The 17,284-nt window shown below is 43.5% G+C and overlaps 1 protein-coding gene across 1 annotated transcript in view; it reads right to left on the bottom strand.

The window, feature by feature from the left end:
• The window catches only part of ESR1 (estrogen receptor 1), a 129,969-nt gene extending 112,942 nt beyond the window's left edge, over positions 1–17,027 (bottom strand). The window contains exons 1-2 of the mRNA XM_069954797.1: positions 16,669–17,027; positions 14,020–14,126 (exon numbers count right to left, since the gene is read on the bottom strand). The gene's annotated coding sequence lies outside the window, so the exon portion shown is untranslated. The remainder of the gene's footprint in view (positions 1–14,019; positions 14,127–16,668) is intronic.
• Between the last annotated feature and the right edge of the window lie 257 nt (positions 17,028–17,284).

Below are 17,284 nucleotides of genomic sequence, written 5' to 3'. Positions count from 1 at the left end.
GTTTAAGAGTAACTTGGATTAAGAGCGTTTTGGTTTAAAAGCTCACAGTTTTTCAAAATTGTGACTTGGTGTAAGAGCATTGCTTTGGTGTAAGAGCTCCCTGTACTGGGTGGGAGGAGGGGCATGGTCTGCATAGTGGGGTCTACAGCCCTGTACTCTGACCCAGGAAGTCTCCCTCACCTTCCTAATCATAGCAGATCCACTTCAGGCTGGGGCTTACATCAGGGGACAGGACTGTGGAGGTAATCTCTCCATAGCTGTAACCCCTTTCTCCCCGGACAGAGAGTGCTGCATGTATGTGCCCACATCTGTCCTGCTAATTCATTCTTGCTCTCCGCAGTCTCTGTAAGCCCTTGTTTCCCATCCTCTCCATTTTGCAGATCTGCATTTCCATCCTGTATCTATAAACTGCTGCTGTGTTATTAGGGTTATACAGTTACTATACATTATACACCACATGCTGATTGCTGTACTGTACAGTAACTTATATATCACATATCCAGCTGCTGTGTTATCAGGGTTATACAGTTACTATACATTATACACCACATGCTGATTGCTGTACTGTACAGTAACATATATCACATATCCAGCTGCTGTGTTATCAGGGTTATACAGTTACTATACATTATACACCACATGCTGATTGCTGTACTGTACAGTAACTTATATATCACATATCCAGCTGCTGCTGTGTTATCTGGGTTATACAGTTACTATACATTATACTCCACATGCTGATTGCTATACTGTACAGTAACTTATATATCACATATCCAGCTGCTGTGTTATCAGGGTTATGCAGTTACTATACATTATACACCACATGCTGCTATTCTGTACAGTAACTTATATATCACATATCCAGCTGCTGTGTTATCAGGGTTATACAGTTACTATACATTATATACCACATGCTGCTATACTGTACAGTAACTTATATATCACATATCCAGCTGCTGTGTTATCAGGGTTATACAGTTACTATACATTATACACCACATGCTGCTATACTGTACAGTAACTTATATATCACATATCCAGCTGCTGTGTTATCAGGGTTATACAGTTACTACACATTATACACCACATGCTGCTATACTGTACAGTAACTTATATATCACATATCCAGCTGCTGTGTTATCAGGGTTATACAGTTACTATACATTATACACCACATGCTGATTGCTATACTGTACAGTAACTTATATATCACATATCCAGCTGCTGTGTTATCAGGGTTATGCAGTTACTATACATTATTCACCACATGCTGCTATACTGTACAGTAACTTATATATCACATATCCAGCTGCTGTGTTATCAGGGTTATACAGTTACTATACATTATACACCACATGCTGCTATACTGTACAGTAACTTATATATCACATATCCAGCTGCTGTGTTATCAGGGTTATAGAGTAACTATACATTATACACCACATGCTGCTATACTGTACAGTAACTTATATATCACATATCCAGCTGCTGTGTTATCAGGGTTATACAGTTACTATACATTATACACCACATGCTGCTATACTGTACAGTAACTTATATATCACATATCCAGCTGCTGTGTTATTAGGGTTATACAGTTACTATACATTATACACCACATGCTGATTGCTATACTGTACAGTAACTTATATAGCACATATCCAGCTGCTGTGTTATCAGGGTTATACAGTTACTATACATTATACACCACATGCTGCTATACTGTACAGTAACTTATATATCACATATCCAGCTGCTATGTTATTAGGGTTATACAGTTACTATACATTATACACCACATGCTGATTGTTATACTGTACAGTAACTTATATATCACATATCCAGCTGCTGTGTTATCAGGGTTATACAGTTACTATACATTATATACCACATGCTGATTGCTATACTGTTTTTTATTAAAAACTGAAAATTTGCACATGACAAATCTCACTAATAAAGTAGCTAATAAACCCCCCCCCCCCCCCCCCCCCGAGCATAAAAAAAATGAAAAAAAGGCTGCGCAGCCAGCAAAAACTGCTCAAAAGTAGTGCAAATACCTTCATAAATCCAGTGCAATTTTGTACACTGTGTGCAAAACTTAAAAGTGCTAAACCCAATGATGCAAAAAAAAATAAAAATACACAGTGTGAACCTAGCTTTAATTCTACCTCCTGTTCCTCCCGGCAATAATTGACAAGCTGCTGTGTACAGTATGTACATGTATATATAGAAGCCTGGCAGAGTGTCCATGGAGTCGGATGGAGGAGTCGGCTAAGCAATCTTAGTATAAAGTAAAGGTATAAAGTCATCCCCTGTATACACATATTTGAAGCTCAATTACTCTGCAGCTCCGAGCACAGCTGGAACTAGAAGTACGTAAAATTAAGACCTGGGAATTTGGATACATCACATCCTGCCTCATGCAGAGCGTTGCGTCACATCTTGGACATGATGAGGCATGTTATCTGTCCCCAGTGTGATACTGGAAACAAGGCAGGAAGACAACAAGCTGGACAGTATGACGCGTGTAACGCCGCTTTAGGGGCTGCAGGACGCACCGTACATTTTTCTATTACTAATATAATGATGCGGCATTTGCTGCTCTGTGCAGTTCAGTGTATTAGTATATTAGTATATCAGTATTACTATTCAGCCCCCGGGCCACACATTGTGCTTGACCCCCCACTATTTTATAGTATGTAATATGGCCTTGACATCATGGCTTGTTAGTCAAAATAAAACATGCAGGAATAAATACAAAGTGCTGGCGGACAGTGATGTTATGTATCGGAGGAATGTAAACACCATTACTAAAGGATTCATTCATCGCAAGACTCTCTAAACGCATCTTGTAGTTAGAGCGGGACGGGTTATTATGGGCAGTGGACACAACTTGCTATATTACACAGCGAGATAAATCTGGGACAATATTTGTAACAAGAAAAGCAACCAGTGTTTAACCTGTTGATGACACAAGACGAGCATGCTTGTGCTGGTGACGTCAACGGGATAAGGAGCAGACTCAGGATGGGAGTCGCCTCAATAGACGGCGCCTCCCCAACTCTATCTGGCCCTCCCAGCCCATCAGCAGCGAATGGGGATAAGATCGATCAATGTAGTACCTATGTACTGCATTGATCTCTATAAACAATAATTGCATTGCTCATAGAATAGAAGTCTCCTAGGGGAAACTGCAAGCGAGTATGTAAAAAAAATTTAATAAATACTGTATATCTATAACCCCTCTTTTTCCATTTTTTAAACAAAAATGTCTAAACAAAAAAATATTGAACATATCGTCCAACCTTTAAATGATTACATTCCTGATTTCAGTCGGTAAACAGCATAAGCGGAAGAACCCACCAAAGTGCAGAATTGCAGATTTTTAGTCACATCACATTCTGAATTTTTTTTTTATAAAAAGTGATCAAAAGGTGAGGTACCAATAAAAAGATTATGGCACAAAAATGAGCTCTCAAATAGCCCCATAGACCAGAAAACTAAAGTGTTATAAGGATCAGAATACAGCAGTGTAAGGCTATGTTCACACAATGTCTTTTTATGCAAAACAGCTGTTTTTAAAATAACGTCTGTTATGAACATGAACAATGACAGTCGTTATTTAGCAAAAAAAGAAATTGGGGTAAATTTATTAAAGTGAATATTTAGATTTTTCACCCACTTTTGGTCTAAGTTCTTTTTATGAACCAGTATTCGACGGGCAAATATTTTTTAGATGCAACTTTTTATTTAATCTGCCTTTTTTGAGTATTCATCAAAAAGTTCACATAATCTGGAATTAGCGCCAAATTTATTATTTGCAACTTGTTAAAAAGTCGCACGAACAGGTGCAGGTCTACGTCTGGTCAGTACCAGGTGAATATGCTTGCGCAATTTTTGCTTTTTTTCCTGCAACTTTTTACTTAGCTGCATTCACTATAGCAGTGCTACAATTTAAAGTGTCACTGTTGTGAATTTATTTTTTTCAGAAATCAATAGTCCAGGCGATTTTTAGAAATTTTGTAATTGGGTTTATTAGCCGAAAAATGCATTTTTATCATGAAAAAGCAGTTTGAAGCTCTCCCCCCTGTCTTCATTGTTCTCCTATGGAGAGAGCTAAATAAGACCAAAACAGGACAACAAAGAGTTAATCTACAAATACCTCACCCTTTATCGCCTCTGACAGTCACCACTGACTTCTCTGAGCTCTAATTACAGCTGTCACCCAGCTCAGCCTGTAATCCTCTGTTATGTTATAGATCAGTCACAAGACACTGGAACAGAATATCCACCAATCCCCATTAGAAGAGTCACACAGATTAGACTCTATAGTAAATGTCCCTCATTGTGTGAACATTGCCGTGAACAAATTTTTTTCTTAAAAAGTAGTAAAAGAAAATAAAAGTTATACAAATATAAATTATAATCGTACTGACCAGTAACATAGATAACAACTACGTGCTGTTAGGCTGCATTCACACGTTCACTGTTTTTCCCGGTCCGGGATTGTGGCCTGTTAGCTACCTCCGTGATCCGTGCAAAACAGTCCGTTTTGCATCTGTGTCCGTTTTTTTCATGGATCTGTTTTAAAGCATTTTAAATTACATTGATTACATCACATCCGTGTTTTTCACGGATGTCACATCCATGAAAAACACGGATCTCATTGATTTCTATGGGGAATCCTTTCTTGCTTCCATTCTGAGTTATGACATGTCCTATTTTTAAACGGAACGGATCACGGAACGTCTGACTAGCCCAATAGAAAGCAACGGGCTGTAAAATTGTAACGGAAAACTTCCCGGAACGCGTGAATGCAGCCTTAGTTTCCCTTTAATGGCACTGAGCGTAGTGTCCAATGGTCCAACAAATAAGTAGCGGTACACATTAGTGCCCGCATAGAGTTTATTTTCTGGCTTTGAGACAGACAAAAATGAGGAAATTTCCCTTTAAGTTTAGTGAGTTCAGGTTTAATTTCCCCCCCCCGAGGTACTTGTATCATAAACTGAAAAAATATTTTGCTAAGAGTTAGAAATTACATCAAATGTTGTCTGATTGAATAAATTAGGACTCCTAGATGCATTAACTTTAATGAGTCCATTACATGGCAGCAGTCGAGTGTTTAGATGGGTCAAACCTTTTATTTGTAAAGTGGCATCTCATTTCATCGCCTCGTACCACCACAACATTCACGAGTCATATCATGCTTTTAGAAACCAGCGCATAAACATCGAGCCCAGATAATCCCATACTGCTATCTATACGGATACATTATAGTATAACCAGCATTGTCCATCCGTCTCTCCCCTCCTTCTGTCCAGCCACATCCAGAGGAATAATTGGTGACAGAAGTGAGTGGAGTAATATGAAAGCCCTGCTAATCATAGCATCACTTCTATAGGGTCTGGGGTCCTTACAGACTTCTCTGGGTTATAAATATTAATAGTACATATACATATTTTACTTGTCGTTACTACTGTTACATATTTAATAAAAATGTTAAAGAAGAACCATCAGCAGGTTAGACAAATCTAATCTGTTAGGAACACTGCCCGCCCCCACAGCGCCGATCTGGCTCGCTCCATTGGCTACAATTAGACAGGGGCAGGGCCAAATCGGAGCTATGGGGGCGGGCAGTAGCCCTAACGGTCTTACCAGACCTTGGAGCAAACAGCTAACTGCACCGGAACGGCGACAAGGAGGAAGGTAACAGACATACTATAAGGGACAATACTATAAGAGACATTATATAATTTAAAACAAATTTACCATCAGGTACATTCGCTTTAAGTATTACCCATGTAAAGAACAGGTCCTTTTTTTGAACCGCGGCCCGATTCCCGTTCACGGCCCCATTCTATTCACGGATATTGATTCTAATGAAGCCATGCCTTAGAGGGGCGGGGGGTTCCTCCCACTGGGGGCAGGCCGGCCCGCCTCCAGTGCTTCACTCCTGGCCTGATACCGTGAATAGAATGGCGCCATGCACGGGAACCAGGCCGCAGATAAAAAAAAAAAAGGACCTATACATGGGTAATACTTAAAGCACATGTACCTGATGGCACATTTGCTTTAATACTTTAGGATTAGAAAAACATTTCTGCTTCCTTCTGGAAACCCCACTCCTTGTCCTAAATGCAAACAGCGGCCATTGTTTCACACAATATATTTATCAACAGCCGTTGTTTGGCTACAGCCATCAAAATAACGGCCATGTCATTTATTTCTGTCCACACTTCTGTCCAAAGACTTCAAAGCATTTTTTTTTTTTTAAAACAATGGCTGTTGTTTATTTGTACTGGGAACATTGCCTTAGGGAGTCCTGGAAAACATGGATACGGCCATAGACCATAGGCTATACCAGATACAGTCTGAGGCAGAATATGTACACAGGAGAACCACAAGTTGCAAAACTACAACTCCCAACATTACATGATGGGGGTTGTAGTTCTGCATGCCCGTGTGTGGTAAAGACACAGTAGATATGTTAACTAGGGATGAGCAAACTTTTCAAAAGTTCAGTTCGGTTCGATCCGGCGAACTTCGTGAAGTTCGGATTGGTCCGAACCGAACCCAAAACGAACCTTGCTCTAACGGCTGAATAATTGCAGCTACAATAGTGGGAGTGTGATAGGGTATAGTTTCGTTTAGTTTTAGTTGATATTGCAATGAAAAAAGTGGGGGGAAAAAGTGCAAAAAATAATGAGAAAAATAAATAAATAATACTAATAGGAATAATTTTAATAAAATATAGTGAATAAAAGTGACAAAATAGTGACAAAAAATATTGAAAAAAAAAAAGTTTACAAGGAGGATGCGGCAGCACTTGATTGCACCCAGGCCAGTATTGTTGAGAAGAGACAAGTTGAGCAGCAGGAGGAGGCAGCAGTTGATTGCTCGCCTCTCAGGCCAGTATTGTTGAGAAGAGACAAGTTGAGCAGCAGGAGGAGGCAGCAGTAGATTGCTCGCCTCTCAGGCCAGTATTATTGAGGAGAGGCTACTTGAGGAGGAGGCAGCAGTTGATCGATTCAAGGCCAATATTATCGAAGAGAGGCTACTTGAGGAGGAGGAGGCAGCAGTTGATCGATTCAAGGCCAGTATTATCGAGGAGAAGCTACTTGAGGAGGAGGAAGTAGCAGTTGATTGATTCCAGGCCAGTATTATCGAGGAGAGGCTACTTGAGGAGAAAGCAGAGCACAAACGGACAGCTTTTGTGGGGCGCTGACTTAGCGTCACCTAGAACAGCTTATCACAAACAACAAAAAAAAAGTTCGTTTGTTTAAGTTTTTTTAAACTTTTTTGGTTGCGAGCAGCTAGACGGGGTTGACTGCAACCAGCAGAGCACAAACGGACAGCTTTTGTGGGGCGCTGACTTAGCGTCACCTAGAACAGCTGATCACAAACAATCAAACTTACTTTTTTAAACTTTTTTGTTTGCGGCTATATGCGGTTAACGGCACCCAGCAAAGCAGCAACTCTAGCGTCTCCTCTCTGTCACATCTCAGTGACTCTTCTCACTTTTCTCTCCGTACTTTTTTTTTTTTTTTTTTATCTCCCTATCTCTCCCTAGATATCACAATTTTTGAGTTAGATGCCTATCTCTCCCTCTCTCTACCTAACTCTTGATTTCTCAGCCTCTTTCACTATGTAGGAGCTTATCAAGCTTTCCCTGTATCTTGCGTTTTGCGGTTCGTTCATCCCTAATGTTAACCCTTGCACTGACAATGTCCAGTAAGCAAGCTGCAGCAGGGCGACATGGAAAATAGCCACCCATACAAAGAATAGACGATACTCAGGCACCATTTAGATTCCAAAGCAAGATATTGCTCAGCCACATGACAACCTAATTCATACAATAAATGAGACTCGGGTACCAGGACCTTGCATTTGTAGTGCATTTGAAACATAGAAGCTTCAGAAGAAAAGCAAACATGAAGGTTTTTTTATATTAAACAAAACTTTGTTTTCACATTTACTGAATGTCCACTTTAATAGAAGTAAATTGCAAATCTCCTGCACTTTCTGGCACCAGTTGATTTGGAAGAAAAAAAGTTTTGTGAACAACCCCTTTAAAGGAGAAGTCCTGCGAAGATTTTTATTAAAGTATTGTATAGCCCCCCCCCCCCCCCAAACAAAAAAAATTACAAATCACCAATATACACTTATTACGGGAAATACTTATAAAGTGCTTTTTTCCCTGCACTTACTACTGCATCAAGGCTTCACTTCCTGGATAACATGGTGATGTCACTTCCTGGATAACATGGTGATGTCACTTCCTGGATAACATGGTGATGTCACAACCAGACTCCCAGAGCTGTCCAGTAGCCACAGCCCGCACAGCTCTGGGAGTCGGGTTATGACATCACCATGTTATCCAGGAAGTGACATCACCATGTTATCCAGGAAGTGACATCACCATGTTATCCAGGAAGTGAAGCCTTGATGCAGTAGTAAGTGCAGGGAAAAAGCAGTTTATAAGCATTTCCTGTAATAAGTGTATATTGGGGATTTGTATAACTTTTGGATGACAATGCAACTTCTCCTTTAACAATGAGTTTAGGTTTAGCTCGAATGGTTTTTCGCTCATCGCCTGCATTCACCCAAAACGATTATTGCTCAAATTCTAACTATATACCGATTATTTTTGTGCACGATAATTGTCCTGTGTAAACGGGCCCTTATGATCTAACAAGGTGAGGGCAGATAGACAGCAGGTAAAGCAGGCAGCTTTTCTTACAGCAGTACAGTGGAAGCGGGGTTATTGTTACTTGTAGGTTTTCCGGTTACTTTTGAAGGTTTTATAAGTAGGTGAGATTTTATTTGCTGGGGTACTAAGTTCCAGAACATGGTTAAAGCCCGTCCACCCACCCAAGGAAAAGTGGGGCTGATTAACGTTTTTCTGTCAGAAAAATTTTGGGTTTTGGTCCATTTTCCTTGCTGGTTTATTGTTCCACCTTATTTACTAATGGTGTGCAACACAAAATGGCAGATACTCGACTTATCCATCGTTTTTGTCTAATGAATACATAAAATAATTAATAATAAAAGTCCGTTCACACTACAGATTCGGCTCAGAGATTCCACTCTCCCATTCGAACACTTACAATGGGAGGGTTGCGAGCCCTCTCATTCAAACACATAGCAGGAGGGGGAGGCCATCCGGCCACTAGACACCAGGGATGGGGCTGCACAGGACTGTTAGATGCAGCTGTCATGTTTGACAGCTGCATTTAACTGTCCTAATTAGCGGGTGCAGCGATCGGCCGCACCCACTAATAGCTGTGGTCCCGGGTTGCAGAAGGCAGCCGAGATCACGGCGGTTCAGCGAGGGGTCACGGTACGACCTCCTCTGAACCTCCCCACCTGCCGCAGGACCTGCCGGGACGTCCTGCAGAGGGATGGGGTTAAAGGCCAAAGTCTGTCTGTTCCTGAAAGATTAATAATAACTAGATTTGCATTTCCAGGGAAATACATAGTGCTTGAAAAGAGCGCCCCTTTACCAATGACTTCCATTTAACTTTAATCCTGGGTGCCGTCCCTTTAAGAGCAACTTGGCTCCCGTCCCTTTAAGAGCGACATGGGTCCCTTTAGGAGCGACCTGGGTCGCTTTAAGAGCAACGTGGGTCCCTTCGCTCTTAAAGGGACCCAGGTCACTCTTAACGGGACCCAGGTCGCTCTTAAAGGGACCCAGGTCGCTCTTAAAGGGACCCATTTCACTCTAAAAGGGACCCCGTTGCACTTAAAGGGACCCAGGTGGCTCTTAAAGGGAACCAGGTGGCTCTTAAAGGGACCCATTTTGCTCTTAAAGGTACATATTTCGCTCTTAAAGAGCCCCAGGTCGCTCTAAGAGGACCCAGGTCACTCTTAAAGGGACATATTTCGCTCTTAAAGGGACCTATTTCGCTCTTAAAGGGACCCATTTCGCTCTTAAAGGGACATATTTCGCTCTTAAAGGGACCCAGGTCGTTCTTAAAGGGACCCTGGACGCTCTTAAAGGGACCCTGGACGCTCTTAAAGGGACCCTGGACGCTCTTAAAGGGACCCTGGACGCTCTTAAAGGGACCCTGGACGCTCTTAAAGGGACCCTGGACGCTCTTAAAGGGACCCTGGACGCTCTTAAAGGGACCCTGGACGCTCTTAAAGGGACCCTGGACGCTCTTAAAGGGACCCTGGACGCTCTTAAAGGGACCCTGGACGCTCTTAAAGGGACCCTGGACGCTCTTAAAGGGACCCTGGACGCTCTTAAAGGGACCCTGGACGCTCTTAAAGGGACCCTGGACGCTCTTAAAGGGACCCTGGACGCTCTTAAAGGGACCCTGGACGCTCTTAAAGGGACCCTGGACGCTCTTAAAGGGACCCTGGACGCTCTTAAAGGGACCCTGGACGCTCTTAAAGGGACCCTGGACGCTCTTAAAGGGACCCTGGACGCTCTTAAAGGGACCCTGGACGCTCTTAAAGGGACCCTGGACGCTCTTAAAGGGACCCTGGACGCTCTTAAAGGGACCCTGGACGCTCTTAAAGGGACCCTGGACGCTCTTAAAGGGACCCTGGACGCTCTTAAAGGGACCCTGGACGCTCTTAAAGGGACCCTGGACGCTCTTAAAGGGACCCTGGACGCTCTTAAAGGGACCCTGGACGCTCTTAAAGGGACCCTGGACGCTCTTAAAGGGACCCTGGACGCTCTTAAAGGGACCCTGGACGCTCTTAAAGGGACCCTGGACGCTCTTAAAGGGACCCTGGACGCTCTTAAAGGGACCCTGGACGCTCTTAAAGGGACCCTGGACGCTCTTAAAGGGACCCTGGACGCTCTTAAAGGGACCCTGGACGCTCTTAAAGGGACCCTGGACGCTCTTAAAGGGACCCTGGACGCTCTTAAAGGGACCCTGGACGCTCTTAAAGGGACCCTGGACGCTCTTAAAGGGACCCTGGACGCTCTTAAAGGGACCCTGGACGCTCTTAAAGGGACCCTGGACGCTCTTAAAGGGACCCTGGACGCTCTTAAAGGGACCCTGGACGCTCTTAAAGGGACCCTGGACGCTCTTAAAGGGACCCTGGACGCTCTTAAAGGGACCCTGGACGCTCTTAAAGGGACCCTGGACGCTCTTAAAGGGACCCAGGTCGCTCTTAAAGGGACATATTTTGCTCTTAAAAGGACCCAGGTCACTCTTAAAGGGACCCGGGCCGCTCTTAAAGGGACCCAGATCGCCCTAGCAACATGGGTCCCTTTTAAGAGCAACATGCGTCCCGTCCGTTTAAGAGCAACTTGGATTCCTTTAAGAGCTACATAGGACTTTTTAAGAGCGACTTGGGTCCCGTCCCTTTAAGAGCGACTTGGGTCCCGCCACTTTAAGAGCGACTTGGGTACCTTTAAGAATGACTTGGGTCCCTTTAAGAGCGACATGGCTCCAGTCTCTTTAAGAGAGACTTGGGTCCCTTTAAGAGCGACTTGCGTTCCTTTAAGGGCGACCTGGGTCCCTTTAAGAGCGATCTGAGTACTTATAATGGTAAAGATCATTGCTCGGTTACCATGACAATCTTACTCATGTCAGTGAGACAAATCGTTAAGGACCTTCCATATATTACATCTTCTATTGGCCAATAGTGGACATGTGACTGTGGATGGTGTGATACAATGCATGACGAGACCTTAGAGTTCCTATTGGCTGCTATATTTCAGCTATTTGCATATGTGCTGTGATTGGCTGTCAGCGGTTAGAGTGTGGCCATTATTTGCAACGGGCCATTATTTTCTATGGGAAATTCGGGGTCTTTAAACGTAAATTTCTTAAAAACGACAAATCCGATCGAAACGAAAAATAGATAGCACACCAGACACCGCCGAGGGCTTCGAAACGCAGTTTGAATGGAGTGTGTGCACAAAGCGGTTCGGGCTGTATTACGCGAAGAAGAAGAAGGAAGAAGAAGACGGATTACAATATAGTGCTTTTCAAGCACTATAATAATAATTTACAACGGTTATGTTTAAATATGCAAAACAAGAGTCCGTGGAGCCTCAGTTACGAGTCTCAAAACACGGGATAGCCAGATATCTCTAGCCTGTTGCCAACGGGGTGCCTCCATGATGGGGAGAGCACCACACCACCCTGATAAATAACCCCTTAAGTTCCACTCGGTTGCGAGTATTGGAACATAGACAGGGAAACAACAGGGTGGCCCCTTTTGTCAATGTCTAACTCAAGGTGCGAGTATTGCGATCATGACAAGGGCTTGCAAAGGCAGGCTTCCACCCACAGACAGCCGTTTCGGGGTTTTTGCCCCTCGTCAGTGTGGGGTAGGATTCTGGCTAGTTGGGGCAATGAAAAATCAACCAACAAAACACAGTAATCACTGAACTCAAGGAGAACAGCGAAAAAAACTTCCAATGAAGTACTCAATCAAGAGTTTCCACTGATGCCCCCAAAAATTTAAATATGCAAAACAAGAGTCCGTGGAGCCTCAGTTAGGAGTCTCAAAACACGGGATTTTTTTCGCTGTTCTCCTTGAGTTCAGTGATTACTGTGTTTTGTTTTGTTGTAACGGTTATGTCTAATTAGTTTTCCTGGTTTTTAGGGTTGTTTTACAGATGGGGAATAATAATTTTGCGGGCCCTCAAGGGACAGAGCCTCAGTAAGCCCCTAATCCATCAACTATGCACACCACTAACATACACAAACACACACAATTGACACAGACACTGACACAGCACTTACAGCTCAGTCTTCTTCCTCTCTGTCGGCTGATCTCCACACTGTGAGGTTGAGGACCTTTGGGTCATGTGATCAGGTCCTTCACCCTCTCTCTATCTGCAGGTCCTGCTCCATCTCCTGTGTCTTCTGATGTTCAGCCCCTCACCCTGCACTACAGTGAGCGGGCTAAACATTAGAACACTGGCCCTTCTCCCTCTCTGGGGCTCTGAAGGCACTGTGGGCCCTGGCACTTGCCCAGGAAAGCCCCGTGCTGACACGGGCCCTGAATAAGGGGTTCCCTTTCTTCCGAGTGAATGAAGCGGCTCAGGGGACATCTGAACTACAATGGTCGGGTCCAGGATTGTATTTTACCCTGCCCCACCACAGTGCACCTAGCACACAAGGCTCAAGATCCATCACCCGCTCTCCCCACTTACATCCCGGACTATGGAAAAAAACGTAATCATAAACAGTTTCAACCGACATCTTTGCAATAAACGACTCCATTGTCTTAGGATTTAATTGTTTTGGTAGGTAAAGCATCTCCATAATACATTAGTTACTGTTCTGTCAGTATATTTGCTCTAATACAAAGTTACAGAAGAAAAAACCCCAATAGCAGAAATAACCAGATTTTACCGTCTCATTTGCGGCTCCATCACTTTCACTCATATGGAGTCATCTGTAGAAACCAGCGCTCAGATATTACTGTACCGCCTTGTCCTACTATGCAAAAGTAAATTGCTCAATTACTAGCGCTCCCGTCACTCATGCAGTTGCCAGGAAACATTGGCGGGAATATTTTCTGTACGGAATGTAGGGAGATAATAATATTTTACTGTTTTATTAGTAACACAGGCTGTTTAACGGTTCTGGCTTTAAATAACAATTGCTGAATAATTGTGTAGCGGTCCTTGTTACATGTATGTTATATGTTCACACAACGATTTATAACGGCTGTTATTTGACGGCCATCATTGCAATGACGGCCGTTGCTGCATTATTTAAAGAAGTACTCCACCTACAAAAATGTAACCCTGTAATCCCCACCCATAATCTAAGCTTGTGTGTAATCGGTTTCTATTACATGAATTGGACCGTTTGTCTGCAGCACATGCTGACTCACACCCTGAAGCTGCTGAAAACCCTCACTTCCTGGTCTCCAATCCTCCGTCATTGCCCCCCCCCCCTTCTGAGACCAAAGTCACATGACCTCTTTCTCTGTTGCCAACAAGACCTCCTACCAATCACCAATTGTGGACCAATAAATATATTTATACCGTCAAGAAAAAAAAAGGAGAAACAACACTGAGAAGCTGCCACTAACCATGGTTGTTGTGTGTAGCCATCACATAGCAGTGTGCTGGGGCTCATACTTCTCTTGATAACTTATTTTGTAGTTTTGTCGATTTCGGCATCACAGGGACAAGATTTCTGTAAGAAACAAGACGACCAAGTGGATGAAATTGCACAAACTGAATGTAAAGTTAACAAAAGTGTTAAAAGACGTGTTACTCCAGAAAGATGATCAAAATCAACTGGTTTCAGAAAGTTATCTAGATTTGTAATTTATTTCTATTTAAAAATCTCCCGTACTTATCTGCTGCTGTATGTCCTGCAGGAAGTGCGGTGTTATTTCCAGTCTGACACAGCGCTCTCTGCTGCCACCTCTGTCCATGTCAGGAACTGTCCAAAGCAGCAGCAAATCCCCATAGAAAACCTCTCCTGCTCTGGACAGTTCCTGACACGGACAGAGGTGGCAGCAGAGAGCGCTGTGTCCGAGTACTGGAAGACTAGAGATTTTTAATTAGAAGTAATTTACAAATCTAAATAACTTTCTGAATCCAGTTTATTTGAAAGATTTTCGCCGGAATACCCCTTTAACTTATACGTTTTTTGGCAGGTGTCACTAGTCACAGCTCCCCACCCAGATGACTAGTTGCTGCCCCTCTCCCAGCCTTGCGGCGTGCAGTAAAGCACTTTTTGCCCCCTGTATAAGTTACTCCGGCAGATGCTGCTGGTATGCGAGTGTGGTGTACCCCCGGTGTGATGTTGTATCGGAGGAGCGGCCAGTCACTTGCTAGGTGTTGTAGTGTGACACCACTTCTATGGTGAATGGCCGAGATACAGTCGGACCTTAAGGGGTTCTCACGTGATGCCAGTGCCGCTTGGGCACACAGGTGTGATGGCACGTCTGATTTTACCCTTTTCCCCTGTGGTCAGTGTCTTGCCGGGATGCTACTGGGTCCCTTGGGGGTTATGTAGTCACGGATGGCCAGAGTGGTATAGTGACCCTCCCGGATAGTTGGATAAAGTCTCTGAAATACACTTAAAGTTTCAATAAACACTTGACAGAATAACAACCAGATCTGTAGTAGAAGTGCAGTGTAGGATATAGTCGTGTTGGTGGAGTAATACAAAGTAGCAGTAGCAGAGAGGAGGATGCGTTAAAGTCTCACGGCACGTAGCCATGTAGTACTGTACTGTAACAGGATGTTGGAGGATAAGGTAGAATACTTAGAAGAATAATAAGAACACCACCTGTGCCACCTGTGTATTGACCTTTGACTTCAGTCTTCACACCACCTTATACCCACTAGACTCGGCTGAACCTTCCTAATGGGTGACACAGGCCCCAGACCTTGTTACCTGGGATGAGCGGAATGCTGAGGGTTCCCTGCTGACACCCGCTCTGCGAGACAGAGTTCCTAGGCTTACTGCAACTTTGCTCTGTCCGGATCAGTTCCTGGCTCCTTGGCTCTGTTATGGATACTGTCCTGCTCTGTGACTCTCCTAGTCCACGGCGTGGATTGAGGTTGTCTCTGGCTAGTCCTCTCTTAAGAGCATAGTGTATTGGAGTATTACTTGTGAAGAAGTTGGTAGCAGGGTGTTGTCTTGGGTACTTCCCATGTGGGGTACTAAGACTGACTTGGGTACGGGGACCTGGCAGAGGGCCAGGACCCAGATAGGACCACTGAGGAGAGCTAGCTGGCTTGTGTCCTTAATCCACAATATCCAGAACGAAAAACTCTTCCCTTCCCGTCTCCTGTGTGACTCACTTCCTCCCCAGCGTGTATGGTGCGATGTGAGTGGGTAAAAGAGTGCAACAGAACAAGAAAGGGGGGAGATGATAGGAAAGAAGAAAGCAGAAATCCTACTGGTCTACAGATTCTGGTTACACACAAACAATAACCCTTTGCAGTCCTTCAGCTGTGCAGTTCCCATACACATATACATAATATAGCGACATCTAGTGGTGAACTTTGGTACTACTTTCATCACCATAATAATACAATAAGTACAGACTTTTGCGAAGGGTGTATATAACTACAACATTCCTAGTGGGACACCACACTATAGGAGCTGCTTCCTAGATCTGTAGGATGCAACTGGGTGCCATATCGGCACAATCCTGCTAATTGGTTCCCTTTAAGATTAAATCCCTACAAAACAGAATCATAGCCTCTGTATACACACACAGAATCATAACCTCTATATACACACACAGAATCATAGCCTCTATATACACACACAGAATCATAGCCTCTATATACACACATAGAATCATAGCCTCTATATACACCAAGAATCATGGTCTCTGTATACACACACACACTCTCATAGCCTCTATATACACATAGACAGAATCATAACATCATATTATATATATATATATATATATATATATATATATATATATATATATATATATATATATATACACACACACACACAATATCATAGCCTCTATATACACAGACTCATGGCCTCTACATAGACACACAGAATTATAGCCCCTATATTTAGTCCTATGTACTTCTGCAACTCGAGTCAGTCTTTGATATCGACACATTTACAGTTACAGCTAGATCCTAAACTTCCAGCTCCCCCTGTAACATCCAGCCCACCCATCCTATAGCACCTGCATTATAGCACAGTCTATTACAGTCTATGGGCTGGGATAGGATGGAGTTACCTGCCAGTGTCAGTGGATGATACATTCTGTATAGGAGATGTCTTTCCTCTGGATCCGCAGCATTCTTCCTCCTCTGCTTCTCCTTCTCTCTCAGATTATCCATTATGAAATAGCAGCCATTCCCACAGCAACAGGCTGATGTCACAGGGAGAAAATGAGGACTCCTCGGCGAGAGCCAGAAGACACGCTCAGACAAACATGGGAAAAGTGAGAGGATGGGGCGAGATCTATTCTCTGGTGATCACAGGGAAGGGAACGGGAAAGTGTCGGAACATTTCATGGAAGAGCGAACACCCAGAGGCAACTAAACTGCGCAACAAAGTCTCATCACTTATCTATAGCAGATTACACGGAACGTCCTGCATGATATGGGAGAACTCCGGCTTCAGTCCAGCAGAATAGCATTCGTGTTCATAGAAACATGTAGTTATGGGTGACTTCTTTCTTCTCCAGCTCTGCACCTTCCTTTGTCCAGTCAAGTCCGAAGTCTATTGTCAGCTGGTCTACTACAGTGTTCCTTCATTAAAGAAGAGTTTATTATAACGGGACTCCCCCTTCTGTGGGTGGCGGTACCGACAGATGGGTCATATCTCCACTCCAGACCACCGTGATAAGC

The sequence above is a fragment of the Dendropsophus ebraccatus genome, chromosome 15, assembly GCF_027789765.1.
Source record: "Dendropsophus ebraccatus isolate aDenEbr1 chromosome 15, aDenEbr1.pat, whole genome shotgun sequence".
NCBI classification, from domain to species: Eukaryota; Metazoa; Chordata; class Amphibia; order Anura; family Hylidae; genus Dendropsophus; species Dendropsophus ebraccatus.
This window is presented reverse-complemented; position numbering and strand designations above follow the sequence as displayed.